Source organism: Pipistrellus kuhlii, unplaced genomic scaffold (genome assembly GCF_014108245.1).
Source record: "Pipistrellus kuhlii isolate mPipKuh1 unplaced genomic scaffold, mPipKuh1.p scaffold_m20_p_10, whole genome shotgun sequence".
Taxonomy (NCBI): Eukaryota; Metazoa; Chordata; class Mammalia; order Chiroptera; family Vespertilionidae; genus Pipistrellus; species Pipistrellus kuhlii.
Window position 1 is genome coordinate 992,323 of NW_023425405.1, and position 27,197 is coordinate 1,019,519.

The 27,197-nt window shown below is 35.5% G+C and overlaps 1 protein-coding gene and 1 pseudogene across 1 annotated transcript in view; both read left to right on the top strand.

Moving 5' to 3' along the window:
* The window catches only part of FOXP2 (forkhead box P2), a 493,504-nt gene that overhangs the window by 49,969 nt on the left and 416,338 nt on the right, over positions 1–27,197 (top strand). The gene's annotated exons all lie outside the window — the stretch shown is intronic.
* On the top strand, positions 1,397–12,144 carry LOC118714534 (annotated as a pseudogene).

The window sequence follows — 27,197 nt, forward strand, 5'->3', positions numbered from 1 at the left end:
TCTTTGACCAGATTATGGAAGTTTCTAGCCATTATTGCTTCAAAGAATGGGTATCTTTCTTTTATAGCTGGTTCTTATGATGTGGATATTGTTATGCTTCATATTTTCATTGAATTCCTTTAGACCAATGGTCGGCAAACTCATTAGTAAACAGAGCCAAATATCAACAGTACAACGATTGAAATTAATTTTGAGAGCCAAATTTTCAAACTTAAACTTCTTCTAATGCCACTTCTTCAAAATAGAATCGCCCAGGGCATAATATTTTGTGGAAGAGCCACACTCAAGGGGCCAAAGAGCCACATTGGCTCATGAGCCACAGTTTGCTGACCATGGGTTTAGACTATTCTTATTTTTTAATTCTTTTTTTTTCATGCTGCTCTTATTGGGTATTTTCTACTACCTTGTCTTTCAAATCACTGATTCAGTCCTCTGCTTCATTTAGCCTGCTGTTGATTCCTTCCAGTGTATTCTTCATTTCTGATATTGTAGTCTTCATTTATGACTGATTATCTTTTATGGTTTCTATACTTTTTTCATGCCTTTGATATTCTTGATAAGTTCCTTGAGCATCCTTACAATTATTGTCTTGAACGCTGTATCTTGTTTGCTTCCATTTCATTTAGTTCTTTTTGGGGGATTTTCTTCTTTTATTTTGGACATGTTTCTCTGTATTCCCACTTTGGATATCTCAGTATTTTTTTTTTCTGTGTACTAGTAGATGGTTCCGCTATGCCTTGGTATGGTAGCCTTATGTAGCAAGTGTTTTGTGTGGCACAGAGGCTCAGTCTCCATAATCTTCAGAGCTAGGTGCTTCAGAAATGTTTCCTGTGTGGATTATGTGACCCTCCTGCTATAGTTTAGTCTTGATTGCTGTTGGCTTATCCATGGGTGGGGATTTCTCCTATGCTGTCTATGAGGATTGACCCCAAACCCAATGTATGAGTTACTGTGCTGGAACTGGCTCTATAAAGCCCTAATAGGTTTTGGTGTCTATTGAGAACCCCTAATGTGTGTGCTGTTTATTGAGCTAATTGCTTATGCTCTGATGTAGTATGTATCCCTGGTTATGTTGGTTCTGGGACACTTTGGGAGGGGATCCAGTGCTGATTGCTGTCAGGTGTTACCAGTGACAGGCCCTGGGCTACCTATTTGAAACTACAAAGTGATCTGCATTCTGATTCTGTCTCTGCTAGAACTGGGTGTTCATGGGAGGGGCCCAGCTGCACACCAAGGCTATTTTCTACCATTACTGACCCTGGGGGCAGGTCAGCAAAAGGTCTAAATTTTCTTGAGCACTGCATTCACGGTTTAACTGTGTGATAGGCTAATTTACTGAAAGAGCCTCTGTGAGTTGCTTGAGGTAGGCTCTCAGTGATTCACCAGGTAGGGGAGAATGGTGCTCACCAGACTGACAGTCAGACATGGTGCCAGTTCTGTGTTTGAGGTCATTAACAACAGTGTCAGGGTGCGTGAAAGTCTGCTACCACTTCTGTGTGCCTGTGGACCTTGGTGATGGGGCAGGTCTCAGCAATTCATCAGAGTGAAGCCAGCATTATTCATCAGGCCACATAGACCAGAGTCTGGCCATGTGAGATGAAGGCTCTGCACAACTGTGGCACTGGGTTGAAGAAAAAGACCCAGAACAGCTAACACAATATTGGGGGGGGGGGGGGGATTCAGAGGACTAACACTACCTGACTTCAAGATTTACTAATATAGAGCTACAATAAGTAAGACAGTATGGTATTAGAAAGAAAAAAAAGGCAGATAGATCAATAGTATGGAAAACAAAGCTCAGAAATTGACTTACAAAAATCCAGTCAACTGATATTTGACCAAGAAGCAAAGGTAATTCAGCGGAGACTAGAGAGTCTTTTCAATTACTGGTGTAACAACTGGACATCCAATAAATACAAAAAGTGAATGTAGACACAGTTCTTACACTCTTTATAAAAATAAAGTAAAAATTGATTAAGTGTAAAATGCAAAACCAGAAAATAGAATAGGAGAAAATCTAGATGATGATATATTTGGCAATGACTGATTGATTAATTTATTGGTTTTAGAGCAGTTGAATGAGAAAGAGAGAGAGGGAGGGAAAGAGAGAGAGAGAGAGAGAGAGAGAGAGAGAGAGAGAGAGAGAGAGAGAGAGAGAATATCAATTTGTTGTCCCACATATTATGCATTCATTTATATATTCTTGTATGTGCCCTGGATGGGGATTGAATCCGCAATGTTGGCACATTGGGACTACACTCTAACTGACTAAGCTACCCAGCCAGGCCTGACATTGACTTTCTTTTAGCTGCAGTATAAAAGGTGTTATATGTAAAAGAAAGAATTGATAAGCTAAAATTAATGTAAATGAAATATTTTTACTCTGTAAACAATATAGTCAAGAGAATTAAAAGAAACCCCACAGACTTACAAAAGACACATCTGATAAAGAACTGTTATAAAAATGTACAAAGAACCCTTAAAACTCAACAGTGAGTAAATGAACAGCCGAATTAAAAAATGGATCAAAGACTTCGAAAAACATTTCACCGAAGAAGATATACAGATAGCAAATAAACATATGAAAATACGTTCCACATCATATGTCATCAGGGAAATGAAAATTAAAACAATGAGATATCACTGCATGCTTATTAGAACAGCCAAAATTCAGAAAACTGACAACACTAAATGCTGATGAGTATGTCAAGCAAGGGGAACTCTCATTACTATTGGGAATGTAAAATGGTACATCCACTTGGAAAGAAAAGTTGGTGGTTTCTTATAACTCTTACCATTTGACCCAGCACTTTCCTTGGTATTTACTCAAAGGAATTGAAAACTTATGTCCACATAAAAAAACTGCACACAGATGTGTATTGAAGCTGTATTTATAATTGCCAAAACTTGGAAGCAACCAAATATTTCAGTAGATGGATGAATGAATAAATAAATTGTGGTATATTGAATAAATGGAATACTGTTTAGTGTTTTAAAAAAAATGAGTTAAAAATCCTCAGTAGACATGGAGGAAACATAAATACATATTGCTGAGTGAAAGGAATCATTTTGAAAAGTCTGCATGCTGCATGATTCCAACTATATGACATTTTGGAAAAGCAAAACTATAAAGACAATAAAAAAAAAATCAGTGTTAGCCAGAGGTATAGGCGAAAGGATGAATAAGCAGAACACAGAGGACTTATAGAGCAGAGTAACTACCCTGTATACTCTAACGATGGACACATGTCATTGTAAATTTCTTCAAACCCATAGAATGCACAACACCAGAACACACCCTAGGTGAACTCTCAGTGGTCATGAGATGTCAGTGTAGGTTCATCACTAATAACAAAAATGCCACTCTGGTGGGCGATGTTGAAAATGGTTGAGGTTATTGGAGGGCAGGATAGGGAGCGTATAGGGAACCTCTGTATAGGCCGTCCCCCACTTTCAAGGGTTCAGTATACAATTTTTCAAATTTATGATGATGGGAAAACTACTTGCACTGATCTTTCTCCCAGGTTTGCAGTATGATGTGCAACTGCCTCTCATGATGCAGTGGGTCAAACTGCATTTCCCAGGCAGGCAGGCAGGTGAGCATGAGAGGAAAACAGCCTCCCCACTGCAGGGAGCTACGTTGCCTGCGTTTTTTAATGTTGTGTTCTGAGCACAGCGGAAGTAGTTGAGGCTAAGCTATGATGTTTGGTGTGTTAAATGCATTTTGTACTTGGAATATTTTGAATTTACAACGGGTTTGTCAGGAAATAACCCATTGTAAGTCCTGGAGTGTCTGTACTTCCCTCTCAATTTTGCTGTGAACTGAACACTACTTTAAGAAATAGTCTATCCAAAAATAGCATCTTTTAGAAACTTAGTATTTATGGTCCAAAATGCAGTTTTTCAAACTTTCACCTTCTGTAAAAAATGCTGGACAAAAAGTTAATATTTAATGACTATTTCTTAATAGTTAGGTGGATTGACTGGTTAGTCTATTGTACTATCACAAGTGAGACAAACTATTATAGCCGCTCTTTTGCTGTTTAATTTTTAAAAGTGATGGAGAATCCTGTTCTATATTTTTGACGTTTATTTTCTATTTTACTTTCTTTGTCATTCAAAAGTGTTAATATCTAGTACATAAGTCACCATATTGTATTGTAACTAATCTGCCAGATATGTCTTTGGGTTAACAAAATACTTAGTATTAAAATGAGTAACTTGATTGAGGCTTTTCTTATAAGGACTTTTCCTTAAATATGTCATGAGTTTCAAGTAGTAAATATAGATACAATCTTTTATTGCTATTAATAGTTAGTACTTTGTAAAAATGGCTGCAAATGATTATTGTTTTGTCCCATGTCAAAAAGTTTGGTGAAATTCTCTTCCCTTTTTATATGTTTTATACATATGTAGGTATTCTCACTTGTTTTGGTAGGAAATATTTACGAATCAGATGTGGTGACTGTTGGTTCTGAAGCACACTGTTTTAGGGAAAAGCATGTACAGAAGAAACTGGGTATTTGGTTTGCTTAAAACGTGTCTGAAAGATAGCTGCTTTTAGACTCCGTTTTCACCCATCATTGCCACTTCAGTGAATGGAAAATGCTGGACAGACTTTCAGGACCATGGGGATTGCTTACTCAGCCAAGAAAAGCACAAACAACATAGTTAAAAGATATGTTACCATAGTTACATGAGCATTTTCGTTTCAGAAGTTAAAGAAAGAAAGAAAGAAAAAAAAAAACAGAAAAGAAAAAGGAAAAAAAGATCCTGGCCAGCCTGGCTCAGTGGTTAGAACATTGGCTCCACTCCAAAGGGTTGAGGGCTCGATTTCCAGACAAGGGCAGGTACTTGAGCAGCAGGTTTTCTGCCCGGTTAAGGGCTTGTGTGACCCATGAGTCAATGTTTTTTTCTCTTTCTATCCTTTCCTTCCCTTCCCTCTCCTCCATTCTACTCTGCCTAAGATCAATGGGGGGGGCGGGGGGGGGGAGCCTCAGGTGAGGATTAACCTAAAAATAAAGGCAAAAATTATCTCTATACGAAACTTCTATGAGGAACAACTCTTCTGTATAGAATTGTAAGGTTTGAATTAATTAAAAATTAAAAATTTTATTTAAAATACATATTCTGTGATGTTCACGTGAAACTTTTTATGTCTATATGTGGCATGTCTGATTTGGAGAACAAAATGTACTTTATGTGTGTTTTGCCAAATATAGACAAGAGTTTGAAGCAACTGTTCACCTTCAAAGCAAGATCTAGTATGAAGATAAATGCAGCATTTAATCTTTCCCCATATTCAAACCTCGTTCATGAAATATTCATATGATCAAGGTTGGAATTGTGCTATTTATTATCTTAATAAACTCCAAAAGATGTATTGTCTTCCTTGCTTCTGTAGATGCAAAAGAAAGGAAATAATAGTATTGAAAATACTTTTGTTTTACTTTTGGGGGGCAGGGAGTAAGAAAATCTCTACTTTATATTTATCCTCTGATTGTTACAAATAACTGTATTCAATTTCTAAAGTATTCAGCTATATTCTATACTATTATTTAAAAAAATGTATACACACTTTAATGGTTTAATAACTCACTTAATTTTCACGTTTAACTGATTTGAAATAATGGAAGAAACCAGACTAAGCTTTGAACAAAGAAAATTTATCCTAAAATGCCGCTAGTCATTTTTTTAAGTGAGGATACATGAAAGAGAAAGTTTACAGTACAAAACCAGCAACAGCTGACAAATTGAGGGTGCACAAATACTGAACAAAATGATTCTTGATCTTTGCAATTTCATTGCTTTGTGGTATCATCAGTTCTTGGACCAGAAAGGTCATTAGTTTTAAAATAGGCATTGACCAAAAAAAATAATAATTTCTGTAGGGTCTTTTAAATTTTGAAAATGAACTAAATGTTAATAAACACTGACTTTATAGCCATTCAAAATGTGTATACATTTTAAATAATATTTGTTTCTTATAAGGCCCTGAAATATTTGCATTTTGTATATGCAGACTTTGATCTAAGAATAATAAATTCATAAAAATGTGGATATAAACTATGAAATGTCTTCTTTTTAAGATTTTGTGTCCTTCAAAATATAAAATTAATGCATTTTTATTTAAGATTGTGACCAAGAGTGTGAATGTCTTTGTGTGACTGGAACACTTAAAATGTGAATTTGAGAGCTCTTTTTATTCTACTTACTTTGTAGACTAACAATGCTGCTAGAGAGTTACAATCTAGAAAGAAGAATGAAAAAGATATACAAATACAAACAGATATCATGAGATGAAACATACTCTCCTCTCACTCTGGAGGTGTGACTACATTCCTTTCTCAGAATTCCTATAATTAACTCCTTCTTTGTACTTAAGCTAGCTCAGGCTGGTTTCTGTTACTTATAAGTAGAAATTTGTTGCCTAATGTAATTGATCTTGGACTTGTCAAATTTGAAGTTCCGGTAGGATTTCTCGATAGGACTATCTAGCACCTACATAATACCTATAGGTTGCTTTTATGCTTTGGCTAGTGCATATAGTGGAAGTGATTTTTATTTTTTTAATGGAGGGAGGAGATTATAGCGAACAGGAGTTTTTGCATTCTATTTTTGAACTAATTATTCTTGGTTCTCAGGAAAGCTATAAGATTTCATATGTTTATCTTACTACTTCCTTTTTTTTTTTTTTTACTAAATTTTTGTTAATTGTCTTAAGGTTTATAAGCATAAAATCATATTGCTCAGAAATAGTAATAATATGTCAATTCCCTTTTCAGGTTGTGTTGCTAAGGACTTACACACAAAAATCATAATGTCCTGCTCCATTATTCATTTCTTTTTTTCTTGGAAATTTTTTATGTGTGTGTGTGACAGAATTTCTGAGGAAAAATTAAGCTCTTTTGATGTTTGGACAGCTATAAGAAGACCAAGCTAACTGTTTTGTGAGCCAAACAGAGTCAGTGAGCCAGATGCAGTGTGACCTGGGTCAAGGTTTAAAGAGCATGTTGTGTGTGTTTGTTTTATAAGAGGTGGTGAGAGCAGAGTAGTTGACAGGTTCAGTATTTAGGTCATGTGCTAGCCTTCCTTTGTCTTTGGAACATTTTCTATATACAGTAATGGTGTTTTCTGTTTCTAGAAAGTTTGATACACAACATTTTTGTTTCAATTATGTTCTAATTTACCTGATTTATTTTTAAATTTAACTTTTTGTTTTAAGTTTGAAGGAAAATTGACTCAGGTTTTTCTTTTATTAATGTATGCCATAACTATAGTATATTTGTCACAATTAATAAACTAATATTGATCTAATATTGATGACTGATTTTTTTTAGTGATTGCCTAATGTCCCTTTTTTGGATGCCACATCCAAGAAACATTAAATGTCCTGTCTCCTTAGGTTGCTCTTTGCTGGACATTTCTGATTTCCTTTTTCTTTTTTATTTACTTGTTTTCTAATTTTTAAATTACAGTTAACATTAAATATTATATTAATTTCAAGTGTTCAACATAGTGATTCAACATTTATATCTTTTTTTTTAAATATATATTTTATTGATTTTTTACAGAGAGGAGGAGAGAAGGATAGAGAGCTAGAAACGTCGATGAGAGAGAAACATCGACCAGCTGCCTCTTGCACACCCCCTACCAGGGATGTGCCAGCAACCAAGGTACATGCCCTTGACCGGAATCGAACCCGGGACCTTTCAGTCCGCAGACCGACGCTCTACCACTGAGCCAAACCGGTTTCGGCATAAACATTTATATCTTATGAAGTGATCACCAGTAAGTCTAGTACTCATCTGACATCATATATAGCTATCACAATATTATATTAACTACTAGAGGCCCAGTGCATAAAATTTGTGCACAGGGACCGGAGTGTGTGTGTGTATTCATTCTTATATATTTGATGTATAAGTGCTGATACTTAATGCCATATTGAAATATTCACAAACACTTTTGCTTCTTTCAGTTTTACTTTGTATTTCTAATACTGTTTTCTTTATACACACATTTTATTAATTTTGTAAAGTTTCATGATCATTATTTTTTTGTTATAGAATGTATGTTTTTCTACCCTCTTTGTCCAGTTTAAGTTTTCTTGCTTTTTTTCCCTACTCTATCGCACGTTGATATTGCCATCCCTGCTTTCCCTTTACTCTTCAAAATAAATTACACTGTGCCTTAAACATAGTTGATGCTCAAATATTTGGAAAGTGATCTAATAAAAGGGTAATATGCAAATTAACCATCACTCTGTCACAAAAGATGGCAGCACCCATAGCCACAAGATGGCAGTGTCCAGTCCCCTCAGTCTCACTGGAGTCCCCCAGTCTTGGAGGGGCTGCCACTGAGAGCGGGCAGCATGAGCAGCCTGTGGAATGCTTGCTTCATCACCGTGGCAATGGAGGGCCTCTGGACAGTGGGCCGAGTGGCCAGGGCAGGATGCTTGCTTCATCGCCATGGTGACGCCCAGCCAGGGGGCCAGCCTCCCTAGCCAAGCGCACACCCACAGAGGAGACAGCAGGTTTGACTCGCACGGAAGTAGTGTGCCTCCCTCAGAAGCCGCATGGAAGTGGCGAGTGGCCTACTGGGCGCCATATCACTCAATGGGCTACTAGTATATATATTTTTCTCATTCTTATTTACACCGATAAATAAGAATGAGAAAAATAAGAAGTGAATTAAGAAAATACACAGCCAGTTTTCCATGGAAGAGCCAGCTGATTCATCATATATATAAATGTGTGGATGTTTTCTTTAAATTATCTGAATCCTCACATACTTCCATATTTTACAGTTTAAAAAGCTGTTGATACCTATATAACCAACCAAACATTTCCAATAGTCATCATTATATGAAAGAAATGCAGGGGTAGTAATGTTTAATTATAGATCTTTTTTTGACACTTAAAAATAGGACTATTGTCTATTTGTGGTTCACTTACTTGGCATTTTAGTTTTCTCACTGTTTTTTTCAAAATAATGCATTTCACAAATAAAAATGCATACCATCTATAACAGAAGATGTCATATGAGTTTAGTAACTGAGTCATTTTTTGTTTTCATCTTTATAGGAAGACTTACATATTATGCATAATATTTATACACATATTTTTATAAGTGTATGAGATTCATTCTATTAAAAAGAACATGGGGAAAAGGTCTAATGTCTTAAAAATTTATATTTTTCCCTGTCAAAGTATTTCATTTTCTGAAATACATTGAAACAAAACTGCGCTAAAGAGTATTATTAAAGAAATTGTAAGAATGAGTCAAGAACACAAATATGAGCTATTCCCAGATAATATAAGTGTGATTTCCCTCTGGTATTAAAAGAAGATATAAAGATGGGTTAAAGATTTATTGAACATATCTTTACAGGTACAGTAACATTGTAGATCTGAAATAGTAGGTATTGGAAACCAAAGTCTCTTCTACTCATATAAAATGATACAGAATATATTAAGTATGAAGATCATAAATAAACTAATTGAAGACACAACCAAATATACCTTAAAGTTAGACAATATTTTTGCTTCCAGTCAGGCTAAATTACCATTTTAAATGAGAATTTTCTTCAAAGCATATTTTAATCAACTTATTTAACAAATATTTATAGGACTAAGCCTTTGTGCTAGGAATAAATAGTGAACAAAATGAAAGCCTCATCTTTATTAAACTTGAAATCTTGGGCTTATTCCATTTAATAATGTATTCCTCCATTTAAAAAAATCATACTTAGACTCTTCTTGAATTGTAATCTTTGAACTATTAAGAAAAGTCAAGAAAACATAATGTATGAGGAGCAATATTTATTGCTTTATTGGCCAGATACTTCACAGGGCTTTATACATGTTATATAATAGTTACCACAAACTTATAGAATTTAGGTGCTTGTGGGTTATTGGATTCACTTTATGTCTAAAGAAACTAATTTTTATAGACTTCTTCGAAATAAGCCAGTCAGAGAAATATTAATATACATGATCTCACTCATTTGTGGAATATAATGAACAGCATAAAATGATGAATAAAAACAGATCCAGAGACAGAGAAGCATTGATCAGATCATCAAACCTCAGAGGGAAGGTGGGGGGGGGGGTAAAAGGGAGAGATCCACCAAAGGACTTGTATGCATGCATATTAGCCTAACCAATGGACACAGACACCAGGGGGATGAGGGCATGAGTGGGGGGTGAAGGGTAATGGGAGGATTAGGACACATATGTAATATCTTAATCAATAAAGAAAAAAATTAAAAATAAAATAAAGACTTAAGTCATTTACTTAATTTATTTAAGAAATATTTATTGAGTTCTATAAATATTTCTTGAATTAAATATATGTTTAAAATAAATATGTATTATAGTAGTTAGACAATCATAAATTTTATAATGTATTACCTCTGATCCCCAATATTTCCAGTATCTACCTGGCACCATAATTATTACAGTATTATTGGATATATTCCCTCTGCTGTACTTTATATTCCCATGAGTATTTTATAACTAACAATTTATACTTCTTAACCCTTTACCTCTTCCAAACAGTCCTTTATCTGTATGGAAGCAACCCAAGTGTCCATCTATAGATGAGTGGATAAGACAAAACAAAACTATGGTGCATATATACAGTGGTATATTACTCATCCATAAGAAAGAGTGAAATCTTGCCATTTGCAACAGCATGGATAGACCTAGATAGTATTATGCTTAGTGAAATAAATCATTTAAAGAAAGACAAATACTTTTCATTCTTCAATACCAAGGATTATAAAGTAACCTCATAATAAATTGTCAGAATTCTATAGCTGTTCAAAAGGGTTGGAGAGTTTTCATCCCTCTCTTCCATATATACCATGTAATGATTTTGTTCTCATTGTACCAATTTTATCTATGATTATATTCCAGAGACAGGCATCTATATTTACAACCCAACATTTTTTTCTAACTCAAGGCCAAGACATCTAAGAAGGGGAAACTCCACCACAGCCAAAACCCTGTTCTGTTCAAAGAAATTGGTAGGCATTCCTGGTGGCTATGTATTCCCCAAAGGCCACGTAAAAGAGGGTGTATTCTGCATCTAAATCCAGGATTTAAAAGGAAAAGGAGAAAGTTCTTGCTACTGTCACAAAACCAGTACGTATGTGGTGACGAGCATGGTGGTACTGAATTAAAAAAAAAAAAGCCTAGATATTATACTACTGAAGATATGCCTTGAAAATTATTGAGATTCACTAATGTGGATTTGAAATGCTTTCTTTGAGCTATAAAATTCTTGAAAAGTGAGTCAATATGCAATGGTGGGAAGATCAGTGAACCCAGTTGGATTGTTTTTCATTTTGACCCCAGCCAGTATTGCTCAGTGGTTGAACATCTACCTATGAACCAAGAGGTTGGGGAATTTGCCCAGGTTGTGGGGTAGATCCTCATTGTGGGGCATGCTGTAGGTAGCCCATCGGTAGTTCTTATCAATGATACTTGTCTCTCTCTGAAATTATATATATACATATATATACATATATGTTTGTTTGTGTGTGTGTGTGTGTATATATATATATATATATATATATATATATATATATATATGATATATATATACAGTTAGTTAGTTATTGAGCCATGGCAAGTTATCCTTCAGTCCGCATATGAGAAAACTTCAGGCCAGCATCATTCCTGGGACCATTCTGATTATCCTCACTGAGTGCCACAATGGCAAGAGGTTTTCCTGAAGCAGCTGAGCAGTGGCCTGCTACTTGTGACTAGGCTTCTAGCCGTTAATTGTGTTCCTCTGCAAGAAACACACCAATAATGTATCATTGCCACCTCCACCAGAATTTATATTAGTGTGTGAGAATCCCCAGACTTCTCACTGATGCTTACGCCGAGAAGCAGCTATGCGAGCCCAGACACCAGGAGGGTGAGCTCTTTCCCATAGAGAAAGAGAAGCACAAGATTCCAGAGTTACACACTGTTTCAGCATGAACCCAGTAATTCTGCTGAAAGTCAGTGCTATTCCTCAGCTCCAGGGCTGTCTCCACTCTGTGTTTGCTTTCACAAACGAGCTCTCTCCTCACAAACTGGTGCTCCAATTTTTCACAAAGAACCTAATTAAATAACTGATCTGTTTAAAAATAAAAAAATAAATATCCACAAAAACAAAAGGCTGAGGAGAAGAAAAAGGGAAATATTAAGTCATCTTATTTTTCAGTTCTAGTCTTGTCCCCAGAGAAGTGTGCAGTTATGTAAAGATTTAATAGGCGAGCTTTTGGAAGATGGCAGGTAGGTAAATGCTGGTACTCCTCGCCTCCCACAACCACATCAAAATTACAACGAAAATACAAAACAACCATCATTCAGAACCACCTGAAAGCTGGCTGAATGGAAGTCCTACAGATGTAAGAAGAAGAAAGCATGTTGAGACTGGTAGGAGGGGTGGAGGCACAGAATGGGCTGGTCCAGACCCCACTTGGACATTTTTTTAACCCAGAGGGAGATTGTCCTTGTGGAGGCCACCTTAAGGAGCAAGGGGTCCAAGCCCCACACCAGACCCCCCCACCCAAGGTTCCAGAGTTGGGAAGAGAAGTTCCCATATTTTCAGGCTGTAAAAACCAGCAGGGATTGTGGCTGAAGGACATCAAGGCTTCTGGAGACCCAGCTGTCCCTCTTAAAGGACCAGGCATGAACTTACTCAGACTCACTTCTTCTGAGCTCCAGCGCCAGGAGGGGTGGGGAGCCCAGACACACACAGGGAGGAACTGAATTATCTGGCATTAGGGCAGGAACTTGGAGGTGGCATTCTAGCAGAAGGAGGTGTTCTCAGGGGTCATTGTTCCTGTGCTGAGACCTCCCCGTTGCAGGGCTGACAGGCAACCATATCTGAATCCCGTCGACCTGAAGCTCACTGTTTTCTCTGCCCTGGTAACTCCTTGAAGCCCTGCCCCATCCAATTTGCAGCCTCGGCCAAGCTGTTTGCAGCAGCTTTTCCATGTGAATGGCCTCTCCAGGCTCAGGCTTCTTCAGACTTTGCTAAAATCTCTCAAACAAGTTAAAGCTGCTGCCAGAATGCCCCAAACCCAGCAATAAAAGGCCCAAGACCCTGCAGCAGCATCAGCCTGTCTTGCTTCACAGCTGGGCCTCGCCCAGGCTTTCTAAACCCAATACAAATAGGAGGAAGCTGCAGATCTCTCTGTAGCTCCTACCAGGTGGGCCCAGGCAGTGGCTGACTTTGCACCTCCCTGGAGACACAAGAGTCAGTGCACCTGGTGGGCAGCTTCAGACCACACTAGATTACAACTCTACACATCCACAAGCAACACATTCAAGGGACAGACTCAATGAGCACAATAGCTCCACAAAAGCAAGTCCAGTGCCTGTATTACTATCAGCTGATTTCTCAACAGAAACCATGCTGGCCAGAAAGGAATGGCAAGAAATATACAATTAAGATTACTCTACCCAGCAAAGGATCATTTAGAATTGAATGTCAGATTAAGAGCTTCACAGGCAAGAACAAGCTAAAGGAGTTCATCACCACCAATCCAGTATTACAAGAAATGTTTAAGGGAATTCTTTAAGAAGAGGAAGAAAAAGAACAAAAAATATGAACAATAAAATGGCAATAAATGCATATCTATCAACAATTGAATCTAAAATCAAAATAAACAAGTAAATCTAAAAAACAGAATAAACTGGTGAATAAGATAGAATTGGAGGCATGAAATCCATCCACAGAATGATGATTCTCAGAGGGAAAGGGCAGGGGGAAGAGATTAGACAAAGATCTAATATGCCGTACCGTGGACACAGACAGTAGGGTGGTGAAGGCCTTAGGGCAAGGCAGGAACTGGTGGAGAGGAGAAACTAGGGAGGAGGAGAAGAGAGACATCTGTAATACTCTCAAAATAAAGATAAAAAAGACTTACTAGGCTTATTAATATTAATAATAGTAAAAAAATTATTGTAAACACTTATTTTGTGGCAGGCACTGTTCTAAGCATGTTATATACATTAACTGTTTCCACATCCTCACAACAGCTAAATATGGCTGATACTATTTTTTCTCCTCCTCCTCCTCCTCCTCCTCCTCCTCCTCCTCCTCCTCCTCCTCCTCCTCCTCCTTCTTCTTCTTCTTCTTCTTCTTCTTCTTCTTCTTCTTCTTCTTCTTCCTTCTTCTTCTTGTCATCATTATTTCTGATTTACAATGAACAAACTGAACACAAAAGGGCTAATTCCCCCCCCCCCCAATGTCAAACGCATATATAAGATGGAATAAAACTTAATTCTAAGTTTTCATTAAACATATTTATTGACTTTATCCTGTTTCAGGCACTCTTCTTTGTACTGGGGATACAACAACATAAGACAAAATCTCTGTATATGTGCAGAATGTTAGAGAGCAATGTTCTATGATACACAGTAGAGTAGGATGAGGGTGAAAAAGGAGAAGAGTGGCGTTTAGCATTATAGACAGAGTAACCGAAGAAGGTCTTTCTAATAAAAGCAGAGACATGAGGGACGTGAGCCAACCAGATACAGTGACCTTGGGGGAAAAGTATTCCCAGGAGGTGGAATAGCAAGTGCAGATTCCTTCAGGTAGGAGCATTCTTTGTATGTTGAAACAAGAACAATATGGCAAGAACCCAGTTAGCAGGAGAAAAAAGAGTGGTAGCAAAAGAAGTGCCAAACCCTATGAGAACTTCTAGTTAATGCTTTGCTTTTTAACTCCCTACAATGAAAACTATGGTAAGAATTCAAGAAAAAGGGTTTTGAAACATAATTTCATTTCTATGTTAACATTACATTGGCTGTTTTGTTGAAAATAGACAACTAAGCAAGAGAAAAAGAAGAAAGACTATTTAGGAAGCTATTTTAATAACCCAGATTAGAGATGACAGTGGCATGGATCTAGATGGTAGCGGTAGAAGTAGGGATTGATGATAATTCAAGAGGTTGAGTTCTAGTTACAATTCTAATGCAGAAACAATAGAATTTTCTGCAGAATTATGTGTCTTAATATGTATAATTTAATGCACTTGGTGATTATTTAATGGTTGACTAATGATCATGTATAAAGCAAGAGCAGAAGGCCAGGGATTGATGAACTATGTCAGTTATCTAATGACAAAGAATAACAGTATTATAGAACCATCTCTTTGAGGGTGAGCATAGGTGAAGCCAAGTGGTATAGGCTGTTATGAGGTTCTAGAATGGCCAAGTACACCAAAACCGCATGAGAAAATGAAAGACATGATCTCAAGAAAGCAATATAGACATTGACAATATGCACATCCTAAAATTTAAAAAAAGAAAAAGCCACTGTCAGTAATTTTACTTATCACAACTATTCAGTTTGCTGCCATAACATTTTAAAATTAAACACCTTTTTTAAAAACACTTTATATCAGGGTTTATTACAATATATTTTTTTTTACTTCTTGATTGTTTGACATTGTCTTTTTCTCAGGTTGAATGTGAAGAATTTTTCTGTCTTAAAAACATCAGAAACACTGAGTAGTAGATTAGCCGAAGAACATCTAGAGATTTCATTTATATGAACATAAATTGTAATGTTTTACAGTGCTTAGGCTGTAGTGGAGTTTGAAGTTTCATACCAGGCAGAGAAAACCTGGTAAACTATTAATAGTTTAGTATCTCATTTCCTGTGGGAATGTGGCTTCCACTTGAAGAGGAGAATATTATGGTCTTACTTAATATAAAATTCATATATTGTAGAAGAGATGTTCGAGGTCCCAGCTGGGTTTTCTTGAATTTATTATCTTACAAGGTAAAATACAGGTGCATCTTTCATGAAAGAAATAAACTTATTCTATAGTAACATCTGAGGCTCTTCAATCAACTTATTACATTTTGATGACAATATTAACCCATGAACAGAAAGTCAAATAATTGGAAGAATACAGATGAGATTAAGAATTTATTGATAAATAGCAACAGAATTCAAAACTCAAAGATGTTTAAGAAGCAAATATTTCAGATAAACTGTGTTGCAAAATAAATATTTATTTCAAGATAGATTAAAGCTGTTTATATTGAAACATGCTATTTACAAATTCTGCTTTGGACCATTTGTGTTGATTGAACTAATATTTTAAATTCTATTTCTGAGGTAAAGAAAAATCTCTTAAAAATCCTCATAATATTTATCTTCCTTATAAAGTGATTCTTTGATTAGGACTGAAAGATTTAGCCAGAACATAATAGTGATCCAAGAAAAATGTTTGAGTATAATAGGTAACTACTAACTTCTTAATTTAGCCTTATTTAGAGAGTATATTATAAACAACTTTGCTCAGCTATAAAAGAAGTTTTTAACTAGAGAAACAAGTTATATGTCTGCATGTTGGAATATGAGGATTAATAGGGAAGAAATGGGGCAAAGAAATAAAAACAGCTGAAAATCTGACATGGAGAGAAAAAAGCTTACAATACAGAATTACAAAATGATAGCCTTCTTTTTTAAAAAAATATATTTTATTGATATTTTATAGAAAGGAAGGGAGAGGGATAGAGAATTAGAAACCTCAATGAGAGAGAAACATCCATCAGCTGCCTCCTGCACACCCCCTACTGGGATATGCCTTTAACTAAGGTACATACCCTTGACCTTAGTTATAGGCACAACCTGCGACCCTTCACTCCACAGGCCGGCCCTCTATCCACTGAGCCAAACAAGTTTAAGGCAGTGATGGCCTTCTTAATGACAGGTTTTCCTAATGATGATCTTAAATCAACAAACTCTAAACTGTCCTTTAAAAGAAGTCTGAACGTAATTCATCTTAAAAAGCAGATTTCCATCTGTGGTAGGTGACAAAACATGGCCACAAAAATGTCCCACCCTTGAATGTATGTCGTTTTACAATGTGGTGTGGCTGCCTCTCTCATGAAAAGTCTGATCCTTCATTCTCTTGAATTAGGGAAGACCTTTGTGACCTATAGAATGTGACAGACATGATGCTAGCTCTCAATATTGTCAAGCACACCAAATGAAAAATAAAAAGAAATTCAAAAGGGCTTACCTACATTCTTGAGTGAAAAATCCTAGTATGTTATTGGAGGCAATTTATTTTGAAGCCAATAAATAAATAGATAATTTATAAAATCATCTAACAAGTTACAAAATATTTTTGATGACTTTAACAAAATACTGGTCTGAACACACTAGTTCACCAATCTAGTTTTCCTAGCCTAATATTTGATGTTTTTAGGATATTGAAATAAATATTAGTTTTATCTTTAATAGCTTAAGAATAAAAATCACCACAAAAAGCTAAAGATTTTACACTATTCATTTTTCGAACTTTTAATTAAACACACACACACACACACACACACACACACACACACACCACATTGAGATGTTAGTTTTATTCTTCCTGATTTAAATGAGGTCATATATCCTTTAAAAAAAGACAACTAGATTTAAACCAGTGAATATGAGTGGTGAAAGCGGCACAGGTAAGTGGTGTAAGACATCCCCAGGCAATTAACTGAACACATAAAGAAGGAAATTAAGGAGTGGGTGGAAGAAGAGCTGCGAATATTTGACAATAAAACAATAGGAGATGGTTTTCAGGTTGGTACAAAAAAATAAGAAGGTGCATGTCTGTATAAGATTGCTGTCTCTTTCTCCTTTCTTTTTCCTTTTTAAATAGTGAAAGATGTGAATCTGTTAGAGAGCAGTGCAATTTTCTTTTGTTTGATCTGCAATTTTTGTATGTCATCAAGGTAAATCTTGATGCACTTTAAATAAAAAGGACTATTAATGAAGTAATGTTTATAATTGTCTTTGAGCTCATCAAGTAGTAGCATTGTGGTGTTTTCTATGGCAACAGTGGCTCAGTTTTCCACCAGACAGGAGCTCAGAGAGGGAGGTGGGCGGGTTAAAGTTGCTGTGATTACTGAACTCTCTGCACTTTGCAACATGAGACATTTCACATTGGCGCTTACTATTGCAATAGACATTTTATTTTCACAAATATAAATTTTGTGCATGCAGCCTTCTCCAGACTTATTACTGGTGTGTTTCATGGTATTCTGATTATCTAAGAAAAAGTCAATTAATTCATCTTTAAACTACCTGGATATTATTACTTTTAAAAGATCATTCTTCCTCATTCTTCTGCCTTGGAGTCCAAAAGTCCTGGGGTTCAATAATTTTATTTTTTTAGTCCTTACCCAAGGATATTTTATTGATTGTGGGGTTTTTTGTTTTTGTTTTTGTTTGGTTAGTTAGTTGATTTTTTTTTTTTTTTTGAGAGAGAGAAAGAGGAAGGGGGAGAGAGAGAGAGATAAAAAAAAAAACCACATCTATCTTAGAGAAACATGGGTCTGTTGCCTCCTATATGTGCCCTGGAAGGGCATCGCACCCACAACCTAAGTATTTGCCCTGACCTGGAGTTGAACCTGTAACCTTTGGCACATGAGATGACACACCAACCGGTCTAGCTACCCGGCCAGGGCCTGGGGCTCAATCTTATCTCTGCTGCAGTGTGATCCAAAGCAAGTTATTTGTGTATCTTAACCTGTTTTGTCATCTGTAAAATGGAAAGGTAACAGTAAACTGATGAGTAAAAACAGATTCAGAGACAGAGAAGCATAGATTAGACCTTCAAACTTCTGAGGGAAGGCAGGGGAAGGTGGGGATAGGGGGAGAGATCAACCAAAAGACTTTTATTCATGCACATATTCCTAACCAATGGACACAGAAACTAGGGGGGTGATGGCATGAGTGGGGGTGGGGGAGGGGGGAATGGAGGAATAAGGACACATGTGTAATACCCTAATCAATAAAGAAAAAAAGAAAGAGCTGGTAAAAAAAGAAAGGTGCCCGTCTCAAAAGATCTTTGTGAGGACTGAATGCAATCATATATGTGAAGTGTTTATTACACTGTCTGATGCATAGTAAAACATAACTACAAGCTATTATATATAAGGCATTATTTTTTTTCATCCTTATAATAAATACATCTAGGTCTCTATATCCAATAGAACTTATGGTTAGAACAGAAATGTTCATATCTACATTGTCCAACATGGTAACCAATAGCAACATAACACTTGATATCTGGCTAATGCCATTAAATCACTGCATTCCATAATAGATTTAATTTGTGTGTTAAAGTAACCACATGTGGGTAGAGTTTGCCGGTATTGGACAATAAGAAAAGTTTATTTTCTCATAGAAACTATCTTATTGGCCTTCAATTGGAATTATGAGATTTCTTTCTATTTATTAGTTTTTCTTTAATTTTTATTGAACTTATGGGGTTAAAAGTGGTTAATAAAATTATATAGATTTCAAGTGTACAATTTTATAATACATCATATGTATATTGTATTTTGTTCACCAACCAAAGCCAAGGCTCTTTTTGTCACCATTTATTCCTCATTTATTTATTATACCCACCACCTTTCCTCTTATAATCACCATAGAATTGTCTGTATCTATGAGTTGTGTTTTATTTATTTATTGTTTTGCTTAATCCGTTCACCTTTTCTTATCCAGCTCCTCAACCCTCTTTTGTCTGACACCTGTCAATCTGTTTTCTGTATCTATGATTCTGTTTTTATTTTGTTTGTTTATTTTGTTCATTGGATTCCACATATAAGTGAAAAAAATGAGGCCTTTTTTTTCCTCTCTCTGACTGGCTTATTTCACTTAGCATACTCTCAAGGTTCATTCATGCTGTTACAAAGGGTAAAATGTCCTTTTATATGGCTGAATAGTATTCCAATTTTTTAGCCCCTCATCTAATGATGGATACTTGGGCTACTCCAAACCTTCTCTAAATAACGCTACAAGGAACATAGGGTGCATATATTCTGTTGAATCAGTGTTTGGGGATTCTTCAAGTATATTCCAGGAAGTAGAATGGCTGGGTCAAAAGGCAGTTCTGTTTTTAATTTTCTCAGGAAACTCCATACTGTTTTCCACAGGGACTGCACCAGTCTGCATTCCCACTGACAGCAGGAGCGTTTTCTTCTCTCCACATCCTCTCCAACACTTGTTTGTTGATTTATTGATGACAGCCATTCTGACAGGTGTGAGTTGATATTTCATTGTGTTTTTAACTAGCATTTCTCTGACGATTGATGTTGAGCATCATTTCATATAAGTTGGCCATCAGTGTTTCTGTTTGGAGAAGGATCTATTCAGATCCTTTGTCCATTTTCCAGTGGATTGTTTGTGTTTTGGGTTTTGACTTGTATAAATTTCTTATACATTTTGGAGATTAACCCTTTATCAGTTTAGTCATTTGTGAATATGTTTTTCTCATTTCAGTGGTTTGTCTTTAAATGTTGTTGATTTCCTTTGTTGTGCAAAAATATTTAATTTGATGTAGTCTTTTTTCTTTCTTTTTTTTTCTTTGCCTGATGAGATATGTTAGAAAAAATATTTCTTGGAGAAATGTCCAAGATTTTACTACCTATATTTTTAATAGGGTTTTTATGATTTTGAGTCATAATTATGTCTTCAATCCATTTTGAATTTATTCTTGGGCATAGTGTAAAGAGTTGGTGTAATTTCATTTTTTTGTACATTATATGTCCAATTTTCCCAGTACCATTTACTGAATAAACTTTTTACCCCATTGTATTTTCTTGCCTTCTTTTGCAAATATTAATTTACCTTGAAGACATGGGCTTATTTTGGGGCTCTTGGCTTTGTTCCATTGATGTATAAGTCTATTTTTATATGAGTACCATGCTGTTTTGATTACTCTGGCCTTGTCATATAGTTTAATATTAGGCAGCATATCTCCTTCAACTTCTCAAGATTCCTGTTGCTATTTGGGGTTTTATGTGGTTCCATATACATTTTTAAAATACCTTATATTTATTCTAGTTCTGTGAAATGCACCACTAGTATCTTGATAGGAATTGTGCTGAATCTATAGATTGCTTTGTATAGCAAGAACATTTAAATGATGTTAATACTTCCTATCCATGAGCACAGTATATGCTTCCACTAATTTGTACTTTTAGTTTCTTTCTTCAGTGTCTTATAATTTTCCAAGTACAGGTCTTTTACATCCTCAGTCATATTTATTCTTAGGTATTTTAAAAAATATAATTAATGTGTCTGGGGCCGGGAAAGGGAGGAGGAGGGGAAAAGAAAAGACATGGGTGTCCTCCCAAGAAAAAGAATGCCCCAGGTATTTCTTAAAATGTGTTTTTCCAAATTTATTTCAGAGAGAAGAAGGGAGAGAGAAATAGATATGGAAAGATCAGTGATGAAAGAGAATCATTTATCAAACCATAGCATCCTGGTTCAGAAGTTGATGCTTAACCACTGAGCCACACAGGCCAGACACTAGGTTTTCTTTTTGTTTTGTTTTGATGCAGTTGTAAATGGGATTGTTTTCTTAGTTTCTTTTTCTGAAAGTTCATTATTGATGTATAAAAATGCAACTATTTTTGGATTTGTTTTGTATGCTCTTACATTACTGAATTCATTTGTCAGTTATAGGTATTTGGTGGAATTTTTTAGGATTTTCTCTCTCTATATATATTATCATTTCATCAGCAAATAGTGACAGTTTCACTTCTTCTGTTCAAGTTTGTATACCTTTTATTTCTTCTTCTTATCTGATTTCTGTTTCTAAGAAACCCAGTACTGTTTTAAATAAAAGTGGTGAAAGTAAACATCCCCCTCTTATTTTTGATGTTAAGGCCAACACTTTTGTATTTTGCCCATTGAGTATGATGTTGGCTTTGGGCTTGTCAAATATACCTTGATTAGTTGAGGTATGTACCCTCTGTTCCCACTTTGCTGAGAGTTTCTATCATAAATGTATATTGGATCTTTTTCTGCATATATTGATATGATCATGTACTTATTTATTTTAGTGTGTGTATCATGTTTATTAATTTGTGAATATTGTACCAACATGCATCCCTGAAATAAATTCCACTTGATAGTAGTGTATAATCTTTTTAATGTATTGCTGGATATAGTTAGCTAATATTTTTTGAGGATTTTAGCATTATGTTCATCAGGAATATCTATCTAATAATAGGGTAATATACAAATTGGTCAGAATGCCATCACAGTAATGACCAATCAGCAGGCTGCATGCATAGCAGGTGGGCGGGGACTTGCAGTGTTGGGGACATGATGGCTGCTGCCACTTGTCCTGGGTTAGCCCTGGGCAAGTGGCAGCGGGACAGGGATGGGATGGCAGGACCCAGTGGAGGGTGGCCTGTACTCCACCCCTGGCAGTGGCAACTATGAGTGCTTCCAATAGCCACTGCTGCTTGCTGAGTGCCAGTCAAGGGCTGCAACAAGCTGCTGATGGTTACTGCCACTTTGAGGGCCTAAGGCTCAGGCAATGAGGGTCTTGTGAGGCTCAGGCAAGCCACGGTGCCTATAATGGCTGAGGCTCAGGCTGCCTCACAGCTGACAGTGGCAGCAGCAGAGGTGTGGTGAAGACGGCGCCTCCCCCTGATCACAGGGTCACTTCCCGCAGGAGGCCAAACTGTGGCTTGGAGCGGGCCTAAGCTGTCAGTAGGACATCCCCTGAGGGCTCCTGGACTGTGAGAAGGGGCAGTGCACCAATTTCATGCACTGGGCCTCTAGTTAAACTGTAATTTTCTTTCTTTGCAATGTCTTTATCTGGTTTTGAAATTAGAACCATTCTAGATTCCTAGAGTCTGGGAGCCTCTTTTAAAAATAAATTTGGAGTAGTTTTAGAAGAATAGGTGTTAGCTATTTTTTGAATTTGGTTATATATTCACCTGTGAAGCTATTCAGTCCAAGACTTTTCATATTTTTTTGTTTGTTTGTTTTGTTTTTTGTTTTGTTTTGTTTTGTTTTGTAATTGACTTCTACTTTCATACCTCTATGGTTGGAGATGCTTAATATAATTTTAACGGTCTTACCTTTACCTTTATTGAGTCTTGTTTTGAGTTGGAACATGAGGTCGATCTTAGTAAATGCTCCATGTGCACTTGTATAGGATCTATATTCTGATGATTTGGGATGAAATGCTCTGAAAATATCAATAAATACATCTGGTGTACTGTGTCACATAAGGACACTATTTCCTTTCTCATTTTCTAACTGGAAGATCTATTTATTGTTGTCAATGGGGTGTTATTCTTGATTTCTCTATGTCCAGCAAGATTTGCTTTGCATATTTAGTCACTACTATTTTAGGTATATAACTCTTCACAAGTGTTGTATCCTCTTGTTGGATTGATACCTTTACCATTTTGTAATGTCATTTTTGTCTCTTATTATAGTCTGTTTTAAAGTCTAATATGTTTGATATAAGTGTTGTTACCCTAGGTTTTGTTTATTTCCCATTTGCATGCTATATTCTTTTCCATCCATTTACTTCTAAGGTAGGTCTCTTATAGATAGCATATATATGGGTCTTTGTATTTTTATCTATTCATCCACCCTATGTATTTTGATTGCAACATTTAAACCATTTACATTTAAAGTGATTATTGAAGCAGATGAGTGGATAAAAACAAACTGTGGTACATTTAAACAATGGAATACTATGCAGCTGTAAAAAAAGAAAGAACTCTTACCATTTGCACCAGCATGAGTAGACCTGGAGAACATTATGCTAAGTGAAATAAGCCAGTCAGAGAAAGACAAGTATCACATGATCTCACTCATATATGGAATCTAATGAACAAAGTAAACTGACAAAAAAAAAAAATAGATCCAGAGACATAGAAGCATGGAACAGATTGTGGAACCTCAGAGGCAAGGCAGAGGAGGGTGGGTGCTGGGAAGAGATCAAGTGATGAACTTGTATGCATATGTGCATAAACCATGGACACAGACAAGGTGATAGGTCATGAGAACCACTAGCATGGTTTTCTAAGACCACTGGAAAACACAGATATTTACATTACAATTCATAACAGTAGCCAAATTACAGTTATGAAGTAGCAACGAAAATAGTTTTATAGTTAGGGGCCACCACAACATGAGGAACTGTATTAAAAAGGTGCAGCATTAGAAAGGTTGAGAAGCACTGCCTTAGAGGGACACTGCTGTGATTTCTTGGGATGTGAAGCTGTAGCTTCCTACCTGAACATGCTCAGCTATGTTAGACTCTCCGTTGCTCTCTTTTCTTACAATAACTAGCTGATGATGGTGACAATATTGTTGATATTTTAAACAGGGATACAAAGACAAGAAAATAATAACTTGTAATAAAAATAATTCTGAAAAGGAAAGCATTTCACATTTGTAATGAAATTTAAAATGCTTAATGAAAAAGTAAAAGTAAGAGTTAAAGATCTCCCTATTTATCAGTATATACTACTAAATAAGTATATACTGCTGGTATAGACTATTCTTAGTTTATATTTGATACACAAATTACATGATTCTATTGTGCTTATTTCAAAAAATTTTGTATATCATTGAATTATGATCCTACTAATATAAATTTCTTAAGTGAATTAATATAATTTTTAACATGTATATTTTAAAGCCTCATGATCTTTCCATTGTTGTTCATCACTATCAACAAGAACGTGTGCTTCAGAATTATGTTTCCCCTCACCAGTAGTAGGGATAAAATTAAGATTGACCATTAGAGGTTACTTCATTTTATAACTAGACCCATATGTTTTCAAAGTAATTATCTTTCATTTGTCCATCCTTTTTCAGAGGAATCTTTAGAAACCTTACTCTGTGGTAGGTACTTTTCTTGATTGTCTTGTTTTTTGTTTTGGTTTGTGTGTTTTGTTTTGTTTTGTTTTGTTTTGTTTTGTTTTGTTACAATAGCTTAACCACATGCATGGCCTAAGGATAAGGACTGCTTTTGGGTTCAAATTTTGAAAAGAAAGAAGAGAAAGAGAAAATATTCTTACCAGTCTGAATGCAAAGAAAGATAATTTGTAAAACTGAATTTTCAGGATTGTATTTAAAAGTCAACCAGAAACTCCACTTATTTTTTAAATAATACAGTAGAAAATCTCAGTAAATTTTCAAATTGCTACTTATTTGTCTAGAAAGTAAACCAAATTTCATTGTATTCTGCTAAGTAAGATTTTTTATTATACAATAATAAATTGCTAACTCATCTAGAGTCCTTCATATTTCTGTAATTGACTCATGACAAATTAATATCCTTATTCTGTGATATAACATGGACCCAGGCAGATAATAACTATAACAATTCTTTAACCACGTATAAAGTATGTGTCTTTAAATACATTCTATGATTTTTTTACCCACATAAACCAAATGAGAACTATTTGTTTGAAAAACACATTGCATCTAGATATCACAATACATTTTTATTTATCCAATAGTTTTATGAATGTTTTCAAAGTAAAAATAAATAGTGGAGTTGCTAAAATGAATGTCTGAAATAATGGCCACAGCTACGTTAAGAAAACCTTAGGTTTTGCCCTTTTATGTGGGTTCCCAAACTAGATTCTTAAGCACGTAAAGTTGGAACCCACTGACAAGTAACTTCATCAGCAAAGTTTTCTGTATGGAGGACCAATAGTGGCTCATAATAATTTAGCAATGGTCAAATCACTGATTGAGAAACATGTTCGACAGCTAGTTCCAGTATACTTGCAGATAGTCTTCTTGTCTTTGATGATGCTTCTGTGGGTCTTCATATTGGCACTCACAACAGGGTCTCCTAAAACGTTTTATTTGATATGCAGTGAAGAGTACTTAATTTAAAGATAATTCAATAAATAGTCTGAGAATGGGGTTTTGAATTTCCTGCTAAAATTTCAGAAATATGTCTAACTCTTGTGAGTACCTTTGGAGTACCTTGGCAATTTGGTTTGGTATCATAGAAGCTCTTAAACACAGTGCTTACACATAGCACATTTTAAATAAATGTTGGACTGTTATTATCATTTTGGTGTTAAAAACTAATATAAAAAACCCTTCCTGATTATACTTGAATATATAATATATTCAGATTCTCATCTAAATAAAAGTATATTCAGATTCTCATCTGAATAAAAATATACATAAAACAGTGCATACCTATTAAGTTTGTGTCCTCTATTTTCAAGTTGCCTTTATTTGATTATATGATAAGATGGTATTTTTGCATACATATGTGTGTGTGTGTGTGTGTGTGTGTGTGTGTGTGAAAAAATGTTTTTGTTTTAAAAATACATTGTATCCAGATATCACTATACATTTTTATTTATCCAATAATTTTATGGACATTTTCAAAGTCCATATATATCACACTCTATTTTTCAATTATAAAACTAATGATACTGTTGTGAATTTTAACTGACATAAATTTTCCCACATATTGGCCTTGATAAAAATTTGCTTTATTTTATACTGTATATTGCTAAAGTATACACCATTCTTTAAAAAACAAACAAACAAACAAGAAAAAAAAACAGAAGGAGGAATTAGCACAATAGATGACTTTATCTATTAAATGTCATTTTTTAATGACTTTAATGCATTGGGATCTTAAATGGATTTCACCCTAGAGTTAGACAATTATTCACCCATAATACAGAATAAAATAAATTACACACTAAAATGATGATTAAGAATTATTGTTGCTGTAACTGGTTTGGCTTAGTGATTAGAGTGTCAGCCTGCAGACTGAAGGGTTCCAGGTTCGATTCTGGTCAAGGGCATGTTCCTTGGTTGTGGGCACATCCCCTGTAGAGGGTGTGCTGGAGGCAGCTGATCGATGTTTCTCTCTCATCAAGGTTTCTATCTCTCTATCCCTCTCCCTTTCTCTCTGTAAAACTTAATAGAATATATTTAAAAAATAATTATTGTTAACAATAGATAAACACACTAACGATGTGAGGGATATCCATCTAATGAAGGATAATTGCTTCTCTTAAGAAAAAAAGAGAAGTTAATGTTTTTATTAAAACGGTCAGCCTGGAATTGGAACAATCTCTATTACATCCTCCTATTGTGTTAGCTATGAGATGTGTAAGAAAATTCAATCTATCAAAGCATTTTGTTTCCTAAGTCACATAACTATGTTTGTTTTGCAGTAATAAATGTATAGTATAGCTTATCCACACAAATAAGCTATGTAGACCCTTGAAAAAAAAACAAAATTAAAAGAAGGCTCAGTACTGTATAATAGACATACTTCCTCACCTAGTCTCAGCTTCCTTGAACCTACCTTCTGTCTATTTTTGTTGTTGTTGCAATTAAATTGACTTCAC